Source organism: Palaemon carinicauda, chromosome 12, assembly GCF_036898095.1.
Source record: "Palaemon carinicauda isolate YSFRI2023 chromosome 12, ASM3689809v2, whole genome shotgun sequence".
NCBI lineage: Eukaryota > Metazoa > Arthropoda > Malacostraca > Decapoda > Palaemonidae > Palaemon > Palaemon carinicauda.
In genome coordinates, this window is record NC_090736.1 from 89,865,943 (window position 1) to 89,888,111 (window position 22,169).

The 22,169-nt window shown below is 47.0% G+C and overlaps 1 protein-coding gene across 1 annotated transcript in view; it reads right to left on the reverse strand.

The window, feature by feature from the left end:
* Window positions 1–19,710, reverse strand: part of LOC137651265 (uncharacterized) — a 275,061-nt gene extending 255,351 nt beyond the window's left edge. The window contains exon 1 of the mRNA XM_068384521.1: window positions 19,581–19,710. The gene's annotated coding sequence lies outside the window, so the exon portion shown is untranslated. The remainder of the gene's footprint in view (window positions 1–19,580) is intronic.
* Between the last annotated feature and the right edge of the window lie 2,459 nt (window positions 19,711–22,169).

Below are 22,169 nucleotides of genomic sequence, written 5' to 3' on the forward strand. Positions count from 1 at the left end.
CTGTAGGAAGGACTTGTCCCCTCCTGCTGAGCATGTCTGCCCTGATGTTTCTCTGCCCTTGAACAAACCTTGTCAACAGCTGGGTCTCGTTCTCGTTCGCCCAGAGGAGAAGCTCTCTTGCAGTTGAGAACAGAGAGAGGGAGTGAGTTCCCCCTTGCTTCCTTATGTACGCGAGAGCTGTGGTGTTGTCGGAATTGATCTCCACAGTCTTTCCCGACACCGAAGTTTTGAAGGCCTTGAGCCCTAACAAAATGGCCATCAATTCCTTCCTGTTGATATGCCAACTGACTCCCTTCCCAAATACCTGAGACCTCTTTGTTCCCTAGTGTTGCTCCCCAGCCTGACTCGGACGCGTCTGAGAATAACACTAGGTCGGGGTTCTTCTTGAACAAGGAGATCCCTTTTCCCAACAGAGCTGGGTCCAGCCACCACATTAAAAGATCCTTGATCTCTGTCGGAATGGGAAAAGAAAAAGTGTCCTCCTGGATCTTTCTGTTCCAAACCTTTTCGAGGAAGTGTTGCAGAGGCCTTAGGTGCAGTCTCCCCAAAGGGACAAACTGCTCCAGGGAGGATAGAGTTCCCAGCAGACTCATCCACTCCTTCGCTGAGCATTCCTGCTTCCTCAAAAAGTCTTTGACTTTGTCCAGGCACCTGGTCTGCCTCTCCTGGGAGGGAGAAGCCTGAAAAAGAACTGAATTCAGAACTATCCCCATATAGAGAATGGTCTGATTCGGCTCGGTCTGAGACTTCCCCCAGTTGACGATGAGTCCCAGGTCCTGAGTGATCGTATAAGTTTTCATTAGGTCCTCCAGACATTTCTCTTTCGACTGTGACCGGATCAGCCAGTCGTCTAGATAGAAGGAGACCCTTATCCCCTCCTGGTGTAACCAGCCTGCCACATTCGCCATTAGTCTGGTGAAAACTTGGGGAGCTGTGCTGAGACCGAAGCAAAGTGCCCTGAACTGGAAGCACTTGCCCTGGAACACAAACCTCAGATATCTCCTCGAAGACGGATGAATGGGGACGTGAAAATAAGCGTCCTGCAGGTCGAGAGAAACCCTCCAGTCTCCTGGACGAACTACAGCCACCAGTGACTGAGTCGTCTCCATGGAGAACTCTGCTTTCTCCACGAAGGCATTCAGAGCTGACATCTAGGACTGGTCTCCATCCACCCGAGTTCTTGGGAACCAGAAACAGGCGATTGTAAAAGCTTGGGGAGGCGAGGTCTTGAACTGGCTCTATTGCTCCCTTGACCAACATCTGGTCGACTAGCTCCAGAAGAGCCTCTCGTTTCCCCGCGTCGGTGTACTGAGCCACTAAGGCTAGGGGAGAGTCTGAGAGAGGTGGTTTCTTTAAAAAGGGGATCTTGTAACCTTCCTTGACGACTGAGAGGGACCAGGTGTCCGCCCCTCTCCTTTTCCAAGACTGCCAAAAACGAGACAGTCTTGCCCCTACTGGTGTCTGGAGGACTTCCATCTCATTTTTTGGACCGGGGCCTAAACGCACCCCTGCTGGTCCTTGGCCCTGACTCTTGTCTTCTCCCCCTAAAATCCGCTCTCGAGGAGATCCTGCCCCGAAAGGGCTGTTGAAACTTCTTCTCCTCCTTCTTCAGAGGAGCAGGAGCAACAGGTAAGGTCTTTCTAGCCAACCGAGACAAAAGGTCCTGAGTAGCCTTCTGAGCCAGAGAAAGGGAGATATCTCTGACCAGAGCTTCAGGAAAAAGATGACATGAAAAAGGGACATAAAATAGCTCCGACTTCTGGGCAACAGTCACAGATCTAGAGGTGAAGGAGCACAAAAGGGCCCTCTTCTTTAAGACCCCTGCTGAGAAAAGGGAAGCCAATTCATTAGCTCCATCCCTTAGAGCTTTGTCCATGCAGGACATGATACTCGTCAGGTCCTTCGTGTCCTCCAGGAGTTCAGACTTCCTGGCCAGAGTCCCGAGAGACCAGTCCAGGAAGCTGAAAACCTCGAAAACCCTGAAAATTCCCTTGACGAGATGATCAAGCTCCGACATGGACCACATCACCTTGGCAGAGTTTAGAGCATACCTTCTTGCCGAGTCCACAAGAGCCGAGAAGTCACCTTGGGAGGAGGAAGGCACTCCTAACCCCAAAGGTTCCCCTGTCTCATACCACATACCGGCCTTGGAAGCGAGCCGAGACGGTGGAAAAGAAAAGGTGGTCTTGACAGCTTGTCTCCGTTCCTTCATCCAATCATCCACTTTAGCGAGAGCTTTCCTGGCCGAAATTGAAAGTTTCATTTTGATGAAGGCCGAAGACTTAGTAGCTTTCTTCCTGGTAAATTGAGACTGAGGAGAACGAGGGGCCGAAGGTTGAAATTCCTCCCCATAAAGTTCCAAAAGAGAGCGAGAAAGAACCTTTTAATCACTAGAAGAGTCGGCAGGTTTTTCTTCCTCTTCCGAAATATCTTCGAGGTCCTGCTCAAGGATAACATCCCGAAGAGTTGGGCTGTCAGCAGTCTGGCACCGAGAGCTGTTTGAATCCTGGCGCCGAGCGCCGCTAACATCCAGTCGGCGAGAAGCGGTATCGTCACGATGACGAGAGGCGGTATCGTCACGATGACGAGAGGCGGTATCGTCACGATGACGAGAGGCGGTATCGTCACGATGACGAGAGGCGGTATCGTCACGATGACGAGAGGCGGTATCGTCAAGATGACGAGAGGCGGTATCGTCACGATGACGAGAGGCAGTATCGTCACGATGACGAGAAACGGAAGCGTCCTGAAGATGCAGGCTGCCTTCGCCTTGAAAATGCAGACTGCATTCATCCTGTTTCCTAAGAAACGAGGCAGTAACGTCCAGGCGTTTCGAAAGGGAAACGGAATCGTCACGGCGCCGAGAACGAGAGGCAGTATCGTCCTGGCGCCGGGAGAGGGGGGAAGGAAATTCCTGGCAGCGTGCCGATGAAGAGGGTGTGCGTTGTCGTACGGCCGACGAAGTGCGCAGAGGTTTCTTGGGAGAGATACTAAAATCTCTCTTAGAAGAAGATCTCTTAACAGGCAAAGAGACGTCCTTACGTCTGACGGTCTGAGAAGGGTGGCTGAAAGCTTTAACTAACGATGAAAGTTGTTCCTGCATAACAACCATGAAAGCTTTAGCAACCTCCGCTGGCTCTCGCGGTGCCGAAGACGGCAGTTGTCGTACGGCTTGACTGGGAGCGCTGGCAGAAGAAGTAGGGAGTCTAGCAGGATTAACTGGGCTAAGGACTCTCTGTTTCGCCCTTTTAACAGGAACATCGAAATCGTCTTCCGAAGGATCAGGGTCTCTGGTACTCGAACCGGGAGAGGGAGAGCGAGACTGCAGGTCCCGGTTCCACCCTCTCTTCATTGGTCTTGATTCGTAACGCCAATTACGTCTGGGAGAACGATCAGGCGAAGACACAAACGTATCCGACATGCCTTTCCTACGGTGGTCAAGAGCAGCCTGGGAGATCGCAACAGGACTGTCTGAGGCGACGACTGACCGAGGATAAGCACCTCTCACCCCCTTTCGGCTTTCGACGTACCTTCTCCCTTGGTCCTGGGAGCTTGGTAGAGGTCTAGACCTAGGGGTATGACAGATTCGATCAGTCGCCACCTCCACTGCACTTTCACAAGCACTAATTTCACCTACACCCTTACCTTTAAAGGCCTCCAACTGTGCTTTAATGGCCTCCAATTCAGCAGCTAATTTAGCATACCCAGGGTCATCCGTAGGCACAGATCCTGTAGAAGGGGCAGGAGTCACTACATTTGGGGAAGGAATACCTTCCAAAGGGGTTACAAGCAAAGGGTCAATAGATAAATCTATGCTAGGCTCACTAGCAGACTTTGATTTTGATTTAGCTCTTCTAACTCTATCAATCTCAAGTTTGCGCACATAGTGCTTCATAGCTAACCAATCATCATCACTTAAAACCTCGCTACCTTGCACTTATTATCTAAAGCACATTCAAACCCCCTGCAACCCATACAGATAGTGTGAGGGTCAACCGAAACTTTCGGCAACCTCACCTTGCAAATATCATTCGCACAAACACGATAATGAATTTTCTCACTCATGATAATAAAGGAAAAAAGACAAAAAAACAAAAACAACACGATTGCCAAATCCCAACACAGTGTACTTCCCCAAAAACGAAGTCCAAAAAGGCGATGAAGGGAAAGCGATCCGAAAAAACTCTGAAAGGCGGACCAACGATGTTGTCGATCCGGCCGGCAGAGATAATCTGAGGAACAGAAAACGGGAATGATTCCAAGTACCACCCTGTAAGGGTTGTTAACCATCTAACCACACAACCACCACAAGGCGGTTGCCGCGATTTTCGATTAAATTCTGCCGCAGTCGGAGACTCAGTTATATATATATAACTGCCAGGTAAGTTCTATTCATAAAAACATATTTTTTCTTTAATCCTATCAAATCATCTAGGTTTTTGTGAAAGTCCTTCATGTTATTGGTTTTTTTACATTCGCCGTTGTAGAATTTTCTTTTTGTTTTCTCTAACAGGATGTTATAGTCATTTCCGGCCTTATTATATAGATTTCTGGCTTGTAAGGATTTGGCTCATTTCCATCTACCTTCCATCTTACGTCTGTGTCTTTTTGCCTTTAATAGCTCACTATTATACCATCTAACATTTTCGCGTACAACTATTTGTTAGCTCTTTATGGGACACATGGTATCGTACATTTTTCCAAAATTGTCGTTATATTTCATTTCTTGGTATAACACCCAACACATTCTCTATCTACCATATGTTCACATTGTATGTTCTCACAAGACATTTGCGCTACACTAGCTTCAATAAAATTCTCAGCATCAAAATTTTCCCGTTCCCTGTATGTGATCCATTTTTACAATACTCTGATGCAATTTATATTAACATCAAAAGTGATGAGTTTATGTGTTTTTGAGATCTCAAAGTCTGGTTCCACTTCAAGGTTTCTTATTAGGTCAGAATCTTTCCCACATATGACCAAGTCGAGTGTATGACCACCTACTGACGTTGATACCGAAACACTGTTTATTAAATTAAACAACTCAAATACTTCCTTGAGTTCTTTAGTCTTATAATCGTTTTCATCATCTACCCAACAATAAAAGTCACCACCAATTAATGTATTTTTAATATCCTCCACCACACCCACAAGAATACTAAATTCTTCAATGAATTTCCTCATATTACTCCCTGGTGGTCTATATAATGATATTATATTCAATACCTTACTGTTTCTTGTCAGTTTTAAATAGATATATTCAAATGTTTCAAATACTATTTCATTCATGATAGAAACCCTAGAGAAGGTTTTCGACACGAAGACACCCACTCCTCCTCCAGTTTTATCCTTTCTTGGTACGTGGTAGAAATCATGAGTACACGGCGTCATCTCCTGAATCTTTGAGTTATCACTAATACAGTATTTCCCTGCAACCAAGTTTCCGTTAATAAGCATAAATCTAATTCCATTTCATTAATAAGATTTCTAATCTTCATGGTTTTATTCCCCACCAATTGAATATTTATCAGACCACACTTAACCAATGGGCTAGACTCCATGATCGGTTCTATCTTTTATCCGGGTAAGCTCCTCCTTGTATACTTTACAGTTTTCATCATATGTCTAATGATTCGTATCATTGTAATTCCTCATTGTGCAGTTATGACACTTTAACGTATTTACACTACAATCCGTGGTTCGGTGTTCTTGGCTACACTTGGCACATACCTGAGCCTTGCTACAACTATCGGCAGTATGACCAAATTCCTGGCATTTATAACATTGAAATACATTGTAGGGATCATAAATTTTGAAGCATCCTCCAAGCGTGGTATATACTCTATCGTCCCTTTTACGGAAAACTTTCCTGATAGTTGGACTACACTTTATAATGACATGTGATTTACCGCTTTGTCTTGATTTAAACTTCCTGATCAATTTAAAGTCCTCTTCATTTTCACATATATCATTCAACCATTCAATCTTCTCCATTATACTGGCAATTATATCATCTTCATTTTCATCAATATTGCAGACCTTGATCTTCGGTTTAAGTAGATCCTTTTTATCTACTTCTACCTTAATGTTATTCTTGACCTCTTCTAAGTCATTTTTAGCCTTTTCTAACCCAGCTTTATCCACAAAATTAACTACCAAGTGGCCTTGTTTAGAGGTTTTGACCTGTTCGACATTCTTGGTTATCTTCTTCATGATAGTTTTCTTGATCTCTGAAGCCTTCGTATTTTCCTCCGTAGATTTTATGACCAGTGTTTTTTTATTTCAACCTACTTGCATATGTGGTCTTGGTCACATTCTCTTGTTCGTATTCCATAAGTTTCTCTTTCAGCTCAACAATTTCTTGACGCATATCAGTGTATTGAGCAGTTATCATATCCATAAAATCAGACATCTGTTGTTGTACATTTACCTTCATCTCTTCTATGTTGATGCTTGGCCTCGTCATGTTTTCCCATGATTGCCTGACCCATGAACCATTGGGATTTGCAGTCTCAACACATCTTGGACATTTATAAATGATGTTCCTGCTTTGTAAAAGATTACTTGTGCCATCTCTTAAATTAAAGCAAGCTTCTTCATTATGGTACCATCTTCGGCATTCATCGCATTGTATCCCATCAGCGACATAGGACTCACAGTGCCCACACATGCCATGATTGCCTCCGTCATCACATTCTTCATTAGCGGCGTTCACTTGCATGCTAGTTGCTGCCATTTTATTTCCCTCTTTCCCTTGGAGTACCGTGTCGATTTCGGTCACAAATAGATCGAGATCATTCACAGGATTAAGTTTTTCTTTTCGTTTTCTAGAGAAGGGCATATTGAGTCATTTTTTAATGACTTTTCAGGTAGCCCCGCCCAAACGCAAAAGTGCTGGGTCAGGCCTTTCGCTACAGAATCAACACTAGTAAATACCCACAAAAAGATTTTTTATAGTATAAACAACAAGATACACAATGATTCCGTTTTAAGCCAGTTTTGATACAGAGCATTAAAACACACGTCCACACCCGTGGACGACTTCCATAATTTTGCTTGCAACAACCTTCCACCAACTCCATATAACCTCATCACATTCCATATTGCTTCCCTACCAACTCTATCATACGCTTTCTCCAGATCCATAAACGCAACATACACCTCCTTACCTTTTGCTAAATATTTCTCGCATATCTGCCTAACTGTAAAAATCTGATTCATACAACCCCTACCTCTTCTAAAACCACCCTGTACATCTAAGATTGCATTCTCTGTTTTATCCTTAATCCTATTAATCATTACTCTACCATACACTTTTCCAACTACACTCAACAAACTAATACCTCTTGAATTACAACACTCATGCACATCTCCCTTACCCTTATATAGCGGTACAATACATGCACAAACCCAATCTACTGGTACCATTGACAACACAAAATGACAAATTCGGAGATAATTTGTATTTTTCCTAACCATACAAACCTTAGCTATTTACATTGGGTTTACTTTCGGCGTAGCTGAAATTAACGAGATAATAAAATTTTAATGAGGGTTAACTACCCCCGCGCTAATTAGCAACAGGGTAGGGGAAGGGGTAGCTTGCTACCCCTCCCCCCCCACACACCGGTGAATTGTCTCACTTCACTTAGAGGTAGGACTTGACTTGGGGGACAGGGCTGGCGGGCAAATATGTGTAAATAGCTAAGGTTTGTATGTTTAGGAAAAATACAAATTATCTTCGAATTTGTCATTTGTTCCGTAACCGAAATACAAACCACGCTATTTACATTGGATGACTTACCGCTTAGGAAGGGTGGAAAGTCCCCAGCCTTACTGGCTTTGGCTTACCCGGGGACTCAAACTCCGAGTGAGCAGCACTCGAGAAAATGAGTCCCTGCGCCTCACAAGTTCCTTGCTCCGCAAGGAACGTGTGGCCTACATAAGTTGTGTGTGGAGGAACATAGCGTGACTCATCCTAGGAAGTTGACCTGGAGTCCTTTAGATGGGAATCAAGGCTAGGACGTCCCAATACCACCTCGTCAGGGTATGGGGGACGCGACAGTATTAAATAATACTAAGAACACAAGGGAGCTAGGTTTACTTGCAGAGGTTGAGGTCAGCTATGCAGAGACCAGGATGCTGCTTTCCCCAAGAGAGGGGAGAATGAAGAAAGAAGTAAAGGCCAGACATACTCTTTCATTCACGCAGACTAAAACCGGGTAACAACGCCCTCAACCTTCTGCTACTTGTCCATAAAGGAGCCTGAGGTTAGACCAGCTGTTGTGCAGCCACCACAGGGCCGATAGAAAAAGTATCGAGGCTCCTGTGGGTCACGTCCTGCAGGTAGTGGGCTGTGAAGGTCGTCTGACGCTTCCAGACCCCAGCTTGTAGTACCTGCGTCACAGAGAAGTTTCTCTTGAAGGCCAGGGACGTAGCAATGCCCCTGACGTCGTGAGCTCTAGGGCGACGTGACGGAGGAGGGTCAGGATTCAAGGCGTGGTGGATGACCCTTCGAATCCAAGCCGAGATGGTGTTCTTGGTGACCCTCCTCTTCGTCCTACCTGTGCTAACAAACAGCGCTTGCACACGGGGACGAACTGCAGCTGTCCTCTTCAAGTAACGCTTCAGACTCCTCACTGGGCATAGTAGCAGATGGTCTGGGTCACTTGTTACAGAACGGAGACTCGTGACCCTGAAAGAGTCGAACCGTGGGTCTGGCACTCCAGGGTTCCGAGTCTTGGCAACAAACTCAGGGACGAACCTGAACGTTACCTCACCCCTTCCCCTTGAAGGGCGATGTCGTACGAGAGACCATGAAGTTCACTAACTCGTTTGGCAGAGGCCAACGCGAGTAGGAAAGCCGTCTTCCAAGTCAGGTGGCGATCAGAGGCCTGGCGTAATGGTTCGAAGGGAGGTCTCTTAAGAGCCCTGAGAACCCTAACCACGTTCCATGGAGGAGGTCTCACTTCCGACTGAGGGTAGGTAAGCTCGTAGTTATGTATGAGTAGAGAGAGTTCTAGCGAGGAAGAAATGTCCACTCCTTTCAGCCTAAAGGCCAGACTTAAGGCTGAGCGATAGCTTTTCACCGCCGAGACCGAAAGGCGCATTTCCTCCCGCAAATACACGAGAAACTCCGCTATTGCTGGAATAGAGGCATCGAGTGGAGAGATACCCCTCCCACGACACCAACCACAGAAGACTCTCCACTTCGCCTGGTAGACTCCCTCAGAGGACTTTCGCAGGTGGCGAGACATCCTCTCTGCAACTTATTGCGAAAAGCCTCTCTCTGTGAGGAGACGTTGGATAGTCTCCAGGCGTGAAGCCGAAGCGAGGCTATGGCTTTGTGGAAGATGTTGCAGTGTGGTTGTCTGAGTAGCTCGTGTCGTGGGGGAAGTTCTCTCGGAAGCTCCGGGAACCATTCCGTGTGATGCCATAGCGGAGCTATCAGGGTCATAGAGAGGTTGACCGATAGTCTGGTCCTATTGAGCACCCTTCTCATCAGACAGAACGGTGGGAAGGCGTACACGTCGATGTTGTCCCACCGTTGTTGGAAAACATCTTGCCAGAGAGCCTTGGGGTCCGGAACTGGGGAGCAGTACAGCGGCAGCTTGAAATTCAGGGCTGTCGCGAACAGGTCCACTGTCGGGGAACCCCACAAAGTCAGGACTTTGTTGGCTATCTGAGGATCCAAAGACCACTCGGTACTCACTATCTGCAAAGCTCTGCTCAGACTGTCAGCGAGCACATTCCTCTTGCCAGGAATGAAGAGAGCTGAAAGTGTTATCGAGTGGACTTCGGCCCACCACAGAATCTCTACCGCAAGATAGGATAGCTGCTGTGAAAAAGTACCTCCCTGCTTGTTGATATAAGCCACTACCATGGTGTTATCGCTCATCACCACCACGGAGTGGCCCGCCAGGGTCCGTTGGAACTGTTGAAGAGCCAGGTATACGGCCTTCATATCTAGCAGGTTGATGTGCAGGTACTTTTCTGATTCTGACCAAAGGCCTGAGGTCCTCTGATTCAGAATGTGGGCCCCCCACCCTTCTTTTGACGCGTCCGAGAACAGCGTCAAGTCCGGGGGAGGGACGAGAAGATCCACTCCCTTTTGTAGGATCTCGTCGATCAGCCACCACCACAGGTCCGCCTGTTCCATGGGCCCTATCGGGACCAGAAAGTCCGGGGAGTCGGAGCCTTGACTCCACCGGGACTTGAGCCGCCATTGCAAGGATCTCAACCTGAGGCGACCGTTCGGGACCAGACGGGCCATGGAGGCTAGGTGACCTAAGAGACGCAACCAAGATTGGGCTGAAAGCTCTTCCCGCCTGAGGAAGGGCTCTGCCACCCTCCTCAGCCTTGCTATCCTGTCGTCTGATGGAAAGGCTTTGTGGAGATTGGTGTCTAACAACATGCCTAGATAAACCAGTCGTTGGGACGGCTGCAGAGAGGACTTTTCGAGATTTACCATGATCCCCAGATCTTGGCAAAGTCCCAGAAGCCTGTCTCGGTGTCGAAGAAGGGTCGACTCCGAGTCTGCCAGGATCAGCCAGTCGTCCAGATATCGGAGGAGACGGATGCCAATCCTGTGCGCCCATGATGAAATCAGAGTAAACACTCTGGTGAACACCTGAGGTGCTGTGGAGAGGCCAAAGCAGAGTACCTTGAACTGGAAGGTCTTGCTGTCTAGGCTGAATCTCAAGTACTTCCTGGAAGACGGATGGATTGGGATCTGGAAGTACGCGTCCTTTAAATCCAGTGTACACATGAAGTCTTGTGGTCTCACTGCAAGTCTGACCGTGTCTGCTGTCTCCATGCTGAACGGAGTCTGCTTGAAAAACTTGTTCAGCGCCGAGAGGTCGATGACGGGTCTCCAGCCTCCAGACGCCTTCTATACAAGAAAGAGTCGACTGAAGAAGCCTGGGGAGCCGTCGACGACCTCCTGGAGAACATCCTTCTTGAGCATGGTCTCGACTTCTGCCCGAAGGGCTAGCCTCTTTGCCGATCTCATGGCATAGGAGCTCAACGACACTGGATTCGCTGTCAGGGGAGGTTGAGATGTCGTGAATGGGACGCGATAACCTTGGCCGATCACGAAGACCGTCCAAGAATCGGCCCCATGTTGCTACCACCTGTGCACGCAACTTTGAAGGCATCCCCCCACAAGTGGACACGCGGGGGGACTGCCACTCCTAGCGTTTACGGCCGCAGCCGCTCCCTCTAGGAGTTTTGCCTCCTCTGGAGGACTTACCGCCCCTCTTGTCCTTGACAGGAAAGGGCTGGGGCTTAGACATCACTTTCTTAGCTGCCGGCGCCTGCTTCAGTGTCCTGCAAGGCTGCTGCTGATGTTGCTGCGGAGCTGGAGGCTTGTAGGGCCGAGATGCGAGGGCCCTTTGGAGGAGCGAGTCTTGGCTAGACTTCCTCCACCTCTCAGCTGTCCGTTCCATGTCCTTGGGCTCAAACAAACTACCCCCAAGGACGGAGGAGTGTCTGAGCCTGCAGACATCCACGGCGGGGACCTTCGGGTGGATCTTCTCGGTCACCGCATCACGACGCTTCAAGACCGAGTTGGCCCACAGGTTGGTAACCTGGTGGGCCAAAAACTCGATGGAGCGAGTGCCCGAGAGGAGGAAGGTCTCCAGGGCCTTCCTATTGCTCTCCTTAGACAAATCCTCAGAGCGCAATAGGATGCCCAGAGAACCCAGCCAGACATCCAGCCACGAAGTGGCCTGCATGGCGCACTTCGCGACCTCCTGGCTCAGGATCTCTGACGCCGAGAATGTCACCTGCCGGGCGGAGAGCTTCTCAAGCGGAACTCCCCTAGTAAGCTCTTCCACCGAATGGTGGAGGGGAAGAGCAAGGCTGGACTCCCCCATGATCTCAAAGTACCTCCTCTACTCTAAACGAGGAGGTGGGAGGAGTTGTTCCCGGCAGAGGAACGACTGGAGGAGGCGAGGTCTGAGAGCTGAGCGTCGACCCTGTCTCTGGCACTCTTCACCCCCTGGGACCAGGGCAGAGCCGCGCTGGCCTTTGGGGGCTTCTGAGTTCCATAGACCTGGTCCAGGACCGTGTCCTTGCCTTCGCGAGGTGCGATCTCCGGGTCCTTGAACCTGTTAAGCTGCCTCATCAGGCTCAAGACCTGCCAGAAGGCATGCTCAGACTCGTGCTACTCTCCTCCCTGCGGACTGGCAGCTAAGTCTCCTGTCCCCAGAGGCTCTTCCTGGGGAGACACGTGGACGTTCTCCCGGGGTCTGGCTGGTTCCTGACGAATTCGCGAAGAAGACTTTGGAACTGTCTTGGAGTCCTTGGGTTCCCTCCTGGGCGGGATACAAGACTCCAGCAAAGAGGTCTGGAAGGTACCTTCCACGCGAGTCGGTTCTCCTCCACGAGGAGGGGACTCCCCCCTTGGTGCCGAAGGAGAGACCCCCGCCTCGCTGGACTCTCCTGAAGACGGAAAAGCCTCGTCCACAGGAGAAGGAGAAAACGACTACGAAGGGGATGGAGTCTTCCTGACGGACCTCTTAGGAACCAACTTCTCCCTGGGAGAAGTCACCACGAAGTCCACTCCTCTCCTTCTCTTCAGCGGGGGCAAGTCTGTCCTTGGCTTGAGTCCCAGATCGGCGAATGCTGGCTTCATAGCCTGCACTACCGCTCTCATCAAAGGACCAAACCAAGACTGACGAGATACGGACGCAGTGTCCGTAATTCCTGCTGGAGGGAAGGGGATCTCCTGACACTTCGGAGTGGACACAACTAGGCCTACCTGCAAAGAAGAAAGGGAAGAATGATGCCTTGACCTCTCCGACGATTCTTCCTGGTCCTGAGAGAGAGACCTGCGCTTGCGCGGAGGCAATCCTGACTGCGATCTGGAAGCACGCGTACCTGCTGCCGCCACGAGCTGCGGAACCCGGCGAGAACGGGGGTCGCACTGGCGCTCGCGCGGAAGAGGATCCAATGAATCGGGCGCGGGGGGCTGGTGGAGCGCGGGCGCATAGTCGCGCGGAGATAAACGCGCGAGCGCGAGTGGGCGCACGGGCGAGCGGGCGCGTGGGTGTGCTGGCGAGTGGGCGCATTAGCGCGTTGGCGAGGGAACACGTTGGCGCGTGGGCGAGGGAACGCGTGGGCGCACAGGCGATCGCTGTAACTCAGGAGAAAGGCAAGGCGCAGGGGATCGATGGTGTCCTGGAGATCTGTGGCGCGTGGGCAAGCGATGGCGCGTCGGCGAACACTGGCGCGTTGGCGAGCGATGGCGCGTTGGCAAACGCGCAGGCGAAAGACCGCGTGTGGGCGAGATGGCCGTAGGAGACCTATGTCGGTCAAGGTCCAGGTGGCGCTGACGCGTAGGAGAGCGCTTGCGCGCAGGCGATAGATCGCGCGGGCGCTCAGGAGATCACCGAAGCTCTGGAGAACGCTGACGCGCTGGAGATCGTTGACGAGCTGGGGATCGCTGACGCGCAGGAGATCGCTGGTGCGTAGGATGTCGACGTGTAGACTGCTGCGCAGGATCAGGAGGCGCGACGCGCAAAGGCGAATGCTCGCGAACGGGCTCAGGATGAGAAGGCGCGTGTGCGCAGGAACTCTCGAAGTGCGCACAGAAGACCGTGAGCGCTGCTGCGCAGGTGAAGGAGGACAAGCAGGAACCCGTGGGCGAGGAGGAGTCAGGTCCTTGCCCGCGTCCAGATCCGGAGATCTAGGGCGCGTGGGCGAGCATTGGCACGCAGGGCGCATATCAGGAACTGGATGCGCAGCTGCGCTCTGACGAGCAGATCTTGTACGCTCAGGAGACCGCTGGCGCGCTGAGCGCGCTGAGCGCGCAACAGGAACAGGAGGTTGTTGACTGTCGACAGGAGAGCGCTGGCTAGCAGGAGGGCGCTGACGATCAGGAGAGCGCTGGCGAGCAGGAGAGCACTGACGATCAGGAGAGTGCTGGCAAGCAGGAGAGCGCTGGCGAGCAGGAGAGCGCTGACGAGCAGGAGACCGCTGGCGAGGTGAGTCAGGAGACTGCAAAGCAGAAGAGCGCTTGCGCGCTGCTACGCGTGAACGCGCAGGAGGGCGCGCAGGGTAATCCTGACGCGCAAGGGAAGCCCCCACACCGTGGGAGACATCCCTTTGCCCCGAAGGGACCGATGCCCGTCGGCTGACGAGGTCAGAAGCCTGCTGCACATCTGCGCCGGAGGTGGAAGGTCTGGCAGGCGTAGGAGATCGCGAGCGATCATCGGAGAGGTCCAAGGACGTGGCTGCTACAGTCTGCTCCCGACGAGGAGGATCCTCATCAGAGGACGGAGGAGGCGAAGACTCGAAGAGGACGACGAGCCTTACGGCGAAGGCGGCCACGAGGGAGGTCATCAGGATCGTCAGTCCTCCGAAGAGGAGTCTCAGTCAGTGCGCTCCCCCGAGGGGGAGGCGTACCCGCCGGAGAGACCGTGGGACCCACCTTCCCCTTCGAAGGATGTTCAGAAGGGGGAGGAGAGCCTTCAGCAACGTCCGCAACATCAGGAACAGCAGAGGTTTGACCAGACCCGTTGGAAGCCTCTGCCACCACAACATCGACAATAGACAGAGGGTCTACCTCTGCTATCATCGGCGACTGCTTGACAGCGGCCCCCAACTGGATAATGTCAAACAGGGCTTCCTTGGAGGGCAAGCCCTTAAGCCCCAAGGAAGCCCAAAGCTGAAAGAGATCATCGTTAGAGAAAGAGTTATGGTCATCAACGTTAGAATCAAATCCTCCCCCGGGGGAGGAGGGGGAGCCGCCCCGCTATGGGAGGCGAAGCCCTCTACCGCACCCCGAGATCGGGAAACAGAACAAGGGTCTACACTACCACTCGTGAGAGGCTGCCCGAGTGGGAGCTTTGGAGGAGGTTTGGGCGGCGGAAGAAGAGTCCCTGGAGCCTTCCTCCTTCAAGGCAACCCTTAAAGGAGAAAGGTCTCTCTTGGACTTCTTCTTATGCCGGCGGGGAAACCTTTCCCACTGGGAGGTAGACCACTCCCTGCACTCACTGCACGTTACTTCCTTGTCACACCGTTGGCCTCGACACTGCGGGAAAAGGGTGTGGGGATCAGTTTCGACCGCCGACATGAAGGTACCGCAGGGGCGGCCGGCGAATCCAAGGCACTTGCGCATGATGAAAACAAAAAGCACACAGCTGAGAAAAAGCAAAAGAAAAGATTAAGGCTGTCAATAGCGAGGACGATAGACAGACACGTCTGCACATCGTCCGAGCCAAAAGTGAAGTGAGACAACTCACCGGTGTGTGGGGGGGAGGGGTAGCAAGCTACCCCTTCCCCTACCCCCTTGCTAACTAGCGCGGGGGTAGTTAACCCTCGTTAAAATTTTATTGGCTCGTCAATTTCAGCTACGCCAAAAGTAAACCTAATGTAAATAGCGTGGTTTGTATTTCGGTTACGGAACAAACACATATTAAACAGCCTCACCAACCATTCTAGTACAGTCACAGTCACTCTCAGTCAAAATAAAACAAAACCAAAACGAGCGAAAGCCAAAGCCAACGTGTACTTCGCCAAATTAACTGCAAAAAACACAGGCCAAAGCGAGTGAAATTCCAACGATGTCACCGGTGAGGTGGCAGGGAAGATCTAAGGAATGACTGGAATGGTTCCAGGTACTTGGGTAGAGGGCGCACTGGTGGTACACCTGGCTACCCAATCGGCAATTGCCGCGAGTTTTGAAATTTCTGCCCTGACGTCAGGGACTAAGCTATATATATAACTACCAGGTAAGTCAGATGTTTAAAAACTACTTTCTTCTATAGAAAAAATTCCGCTCTCTTCGAGAATGACACTCATTCCCGTCGCAAATGAATAGTTTCAGAAATACTGTATATATATATCTATATCCTACAATAATGGGGGACCGCCAGTGGGAACTCGGGGTTTTGGGTGGGGAAAACATACTGGGGAAACGGTATATAATGGTAAAACAAGCCTTTTCTTATCTATACATTACCTTCTTGGATGTATGATAAATGGAGGAAAAGACAAAACAGTATAAGAGGATAAACTTTGGAGGCACCGTTGCAAAGGCTAAGTCTCATGAAAAATACGGTAATATTGAGTTTCTCAAGCTAACATTGGCAATGTTAGCGTAACATGCTAACATTAGCAAGGTTTTTCATTTATTTTTTGTCATTCAACTTGTCGGTTGTAGTCGCTCTCGTTCATTCGTTTGTACATAGCAGGTTTCGACCTTCTGCGCAAAAACCCCTCCTCCTTGCGCATAGACTCCTCCTCCACCAATAGAATTTCTTCTTCTCTAGCCGTCAAATTTAACTATTCGACTTCACCCGCTTTATTCAAGTATATGACTTGATCCAGTACAACTATACCATCCCTTTTATGTAATACCCTCATATACATCTTACGTTTGACCCTAGTATTACTCGTTTTATTATCCGATACCTTATAAAATCACCTCATTTTATATTCCCATTAAATATTATTTATCGTACACTCCATTTTATCTTGCTATATTACTTTTATACATTTTGTTATTACCTTGTCATGCACAGATTTCACATAAATACTTGCTCTGGACAAGTTTCCCATTCTGGTTCATTCATGTTTACTCTCTAGACTCCGTTGCTTTTCCGTTAACCAATCACGAACCCATACGTATGGAAACTTTGCACAGGGGGGTTAATATTTCCCTACCCCCACCTTCCAACAAACCCTTTTCCGTGGAAACCTTTGTCCAAGTCAGGTCTTTGTTAGTTCACATGACGTGTTTTTGCGTATTTTACGATGGAAGTTTTAGAAACTTAAAACGACAGCAGTAATCCATACTTGAAAGTATTTCGGTGAATTCCAATGTTGATAATTTTCTTAAATCTCGTAATGTAATAGCCCAACGTTTACAGTGTTCCAAATGCAGTAATAAACTAAGACAAAGAAGTTAAGACGTCACAGACTTGCAGTCACAACATCCCGGTGACCCCGAAGTTTTGTCGTCGCGGTCATAAAAGTAAGTCATTAATTTCTTTAATTTTATATATTTACAGGTAGAACCTTGGATAGGGGTTGTGACCTGGGAAGGCGGTCCTGGGGCTTGCCACCGGCTAGGGGTTGTGACCTGGGAAGGGGGTCCGGGGGCTTGGCCCCGGCTAGGGGTTGTGACCTGGGAATGAGGTCCGGGGGCTTGTCCCCGGCTAAGGGATTGTGACCTGGGAACTTCTAGGTTAGGTTAGGTAGGTTTGTTAGGTTCTGTACCCTTTATATACTATGTAAAGGGTATATGGAAAAATGTTTTAAAATACACATGCTAATATTATCGTAGCATTGCTAACATTAGCAATGGCAGTGTAACATTGGTAATGTTGTGTAATATTGCTAATGTAAGCGTTCGCAGTACATAAGTTCTTGACGAGTTAAGTGACACGGAAATTGAACACGTCATTAGATTTAAACATTTTTAAAGAAAACATATAACAAGAGACCTTATATTTAAACATTTTAACAGAAAATATATGTTTTCCTGTAGAAAATAACGTGATTTAACCGGTTTTCACCTTCATTTCAGTCGAAATAACAGCAACCAGTTCGGCTACTTAAAGTTAGTCGAACTGGTTGTTCTGTTTGTTTGCGGTTGAAATGAAGGTCAAATTCCGTCAAATCACGTTATTTACTACAGTAAAACATACATTTTCTGTTCGAAATCAGAATCTGTAATACAGTAAAACTTTACCCTATAAACACCTTTTTAGAAAAAATAAAAGGATTTTCAGAGCCTTTATATATCAGCGGCCAGTTCCTCCAGCAAGCATAAAATATGGACACCAACTAAACTAAACTTTCCCCACTAACCTAACCTACAAGCCGCCTTACCTACTTACCTGATGGGGGGGTAACGCATCCTGCGATTTCTCCCCCCCCCCCTCTACGCTGATATATTCTTAGTCAGCCGTCATCATACATACTGGTGGCCGCTATCATACATCACCCACTTTTTCAATGGGAATATTGTACTTAAATAATTAAATCATCTAAAAAACTGTAACTGTAAAAACCGAACCTAAATCTTATAGTAAAGTTAATCTTAAATCTACCGTAAATGTTATCCTATGTCCCACGCAAGGGTTAATGTCTAGGAGAGGGCCGCATGAAGATTCACTGATATTCAATTTATTTTTACTATAATATGTAGGAATATATGTATATAATGGTATACCAGTGAGATAATTTAGTGAAAATCAATAATAGTCGAAATATCGACGATCAAACTCACACTACTCTTGTCTTCCTCCCAGATTTTTGTAAGTCTGTTGTTATTGTTGGCTGTGTCTTATTTTTGCTCAAATGAGCCCTGTAACCACTATAATCCGCAGACAAACTAGTCCACTATGACGTCTTCACGTTTGGCCAATCACAGTGCGACAATACATTTTCTTTCCCAATGACGTCTTCACGTTTGGCCAATCACAGTGCAACAATACAATTTCTTACCCATCACAGTGCGACAATACATTTTCTTACCCATCACAGTGCGACAATACATTTTCTTACCCATCAAAGTGCGACAATACATTTTCTTACCCAGCCATTTTATTTCGTTCCTAGACATCGAGGCCGTAGCAAGCACGTCATCTGATATTGCACAAGAAGTTGAAGTTCCATCTTCTTGTCCTGACTGTTTCCTAAGTTACAATGAAATTGTTCTTACTTATTCGGGGTTATATTGAAAAACTAGTGGATTTGTGCCAGAGACACAATTTAATTTTACAAAATAAAAATTGTCCTGTATGTCAGGGAACCTTCGCAACGGCTTCACGTTTTCCTCAAAGCAGCAGCACATCTTTATCAACCAACAGGTTAAGGTAAGCTTCATTAATTTATGGAGTATATTATAATGGTGATAGTATAATGATGTATACAGCAGTACCATCACTTTGGATTTGGTTTGATGGATGTGTTAGGTAGTGTCCTTAAGGGGGGGGTCGCAGGGGGGCGAAGCCTTCAACCCCCCCCCCCCCCCCGGTAAGGGTACAGGGCTATTAGGCTAGGTTAGGTGGGTGTATTAGGTTCGGTGGTGCCCTGAAAATCACTGTGGCCTTAAGGGGGGTCGCAGGGGGGGCGAAGCCCCCCCTCCCCGGTAGGCCTAGGTAGGGGTACAGGCCCCCCAGGGTAGGTTAGTTGGTTGTATTAGGTTCGGTAGTGCCCCGAAAAATCACTTTTCTCATCCTCCCCCCACCCAAAAACCCCGCTTCCCACTGGGGTCCCCCTTAATTGTAGTAGTAGGTTTATGCTTACATTTTGTGTGTAAGAGTTAAGTCTTAGTTTCTTTTTTATTAATTTCCTCATGTTTCTATGCACTGTGCAACAATAATCTGGTTGTTTTTTGCCGTTTTTCGTCGTTAATACTTGAAAAACGGGTGCGGCCTTCTCCTAGACATTTACCAGGCAAGAGATAAGAATCGCCAACGTTGGCCCATAATCAGCTTTACGTTATCATATAGGCTTGCAAAATTAAGCTTGATTGTTTCTAATGCTAAGAATTGCTTGTGATTCAACTCTAGATAAGTAACTGAAAGAATTATACTCTCACGATTCGAAGAATCACTTACCAATCCCTTGATTGAAACGTAATCGTTATTTGTCTGGTTGTCTCTTGGACCTGGACCTGCATTCCCTAATTCGTTGTATTTTTTGTTTTATTTTATCTGTCAAGTCCAGTGTAGTCACCGTAGTGCTGGGTCATAGCCTCTGTAACGGCGACCCTGTTTTTTTTTTTTTCAGTGTTTTAGAGTTCGTAAAAATACTGGATCTACACAATTTATGACTAATATTTCTACATTTCAAATATGTTACCTTATTTTCTTTTCCAAATAGTGGTATGTTTTTATCATGACTCCTTTCTTTTCGGGATATGGTTTTATTAGTAAAGTGCATTAATTTCTTAGGGTAGGCCTACGTAAGTTTCTGCCGTCTAATAAGATGTGCGCCAAAGTTTCTGCTTCCTGTCCACATAAGTTGCATTTTACGTCCGCATGTCCAAATTTTCCCCTCCACTGCAGATCTGATGTAATGGTGTGTGCTCTAAAAAAAATCGCGCTAGATCCTCTCCGTTTCCATACATTTTTTCTTCTACCTTTATGTGTGGTTTCCACCAGTAGTAAGTTGCAATGCACTTTTCTTTTTCATGACGCCCCCCCCCCCTATACTTTTGAGTCTAATGGTTTTATTACTTTATCTAGATCTTTTGCGTTGAGAAGGCCCTGGACATCTGTTTAAAGGGGATAAAAAAGATATTGGTTGATTAATTTTGCCTATTCCATGCGTTATTTTTCAAACTTATCAAGAAAGATTTCTTTCACCAATGCATTTCCTCTGTCTTTCATATTATATTTCACAAAGTTGAGTTTTGTTTTCATATCTCTGGTGTAATAGCCTACCAACTTTTGCTCTTATAGTGCACTGATTTGAGCATACTTTGGAACTCTTAGTATTAATCAATAAGTTTTGATTTTTATTACTTTTAACTTATGTATCTCCTCTTTATATAGATGGAATGCATCTGCTGAGTGGACGAGGTTAGGAGGGCCATCCCTTTCCCACCATTAATCTATTGTCTTGGTTATGAATTTGTAGGCTTTATTTAATATTTGTTCGTTCTGTTCTAGAAAGAAGTTTCCCTGGTTTGAAATGAGTGTTCCTAGATTATAAGATTAGGTTAACTACTTTGATACCCTTAATTCCAGGTGATGGGAATTGGTTATTATATGCGAATGTTAATTCTCGACAACAAATTTACTTTTGAGAAACACATTAGGTCTGTTCCTTTTTCACTTACACAAAAAACATGGCTTATTGAGAATGTCTTGTAGTATTTTCGGTGATCAATCTATTTTAAAGTGTTTTAAATTTTTTATTCTACCTTGTTTCGACTATTGTTCTCCCGTCTGGTCTTCAGCTACTGATTCTCATCTTAATTTGTTGAGCAGGAACATACGGTCTATTAAATTTAGATGTTAATCTCTGGCACCGTCGTTCAAATGATTAGTTATGCATGTTGTATAAGATTTTTCATAATTCTGACCATCCTTTACATTCAGATCTTTCCGGACAATAACATACCATCCTGTTCGTAATACTAGGTATGCAGTTCATTCTAATAGACAGGGCTTATCTATCACGAGGTTCAATACTACACAGTATTCTAGAAGTTTTATCCCAGCTGTGACCAAGTTGTGGAATGACCTTCCTAATCGAGTAGTTGAATCAGTAGAACTTTAAAAGTTCAAACTTGCATCAAATGTTTTTATGTTAAACAGACTGACGTGTCTCGTTTTATAGTTTATATGTGAAAGATCTGTTTTAATGTTGTTACTATTCTTACAATGATTTATTCTAATGGTTCATTAATTCTCATATTGTTCATTTATGTCCTTATTTTCTTTCTTCACTGGACTACTTTTTTTTCGGGGTCCTTTCCTGCTTTTCCAGCTAGGGTTGTACCTTAGCTGCCAAGAAACTGTGCTAAACTTGGAGGATTGCTGAAATTAGAATGGAATCAAGGAACTGAAAAAAAAAAATGAAAATAGACAAAATAAGAACGTAATGCACCTAACGGTGAACAAGGAAATAGGATAAATGATGAATCAAAATAATAATTAATCAAATAATTGAAAATCATATATTGCGAACATGAAAAAGAAATACTTATTTTGGAATAAAAAAAGGATAGAAAAAGAATATGAAATGACAGAACTGGACGATAACATTAAAATAGATTATAATGTTCCAAAGATACTAAGAAAACATCATAACCGTATAATGCAAGGAATGAATGATGACATTTAATGAAAAGGAGACCAGAGATTATGTGGTCTTGCATATGCAGAAGATATAGTTCCGATTGGCTCCACAATGGCTAAGCTGCAGGAAATTATTGACTGGTTTGTACTGGAGAGGGAGAAAGGTTGGATTGGTGATCAACCAGAGAAAGACTAAGGTCATGCAGATTCAGAGTAGTGATCAGATGAACTGTCTTATCGGAGGAGTAGGCTAATATTGCCAGCCTCAAACTCTTTCAAATATTTAGAAACTATCATTACCTGCAATGTATCACAAGTTACAGAATTCAAGGAGAGAATATGGAGGGCAGAACAAGCCATGGGCATGCTAAAACAGTTAAGAGGTTAAATTAAATATCA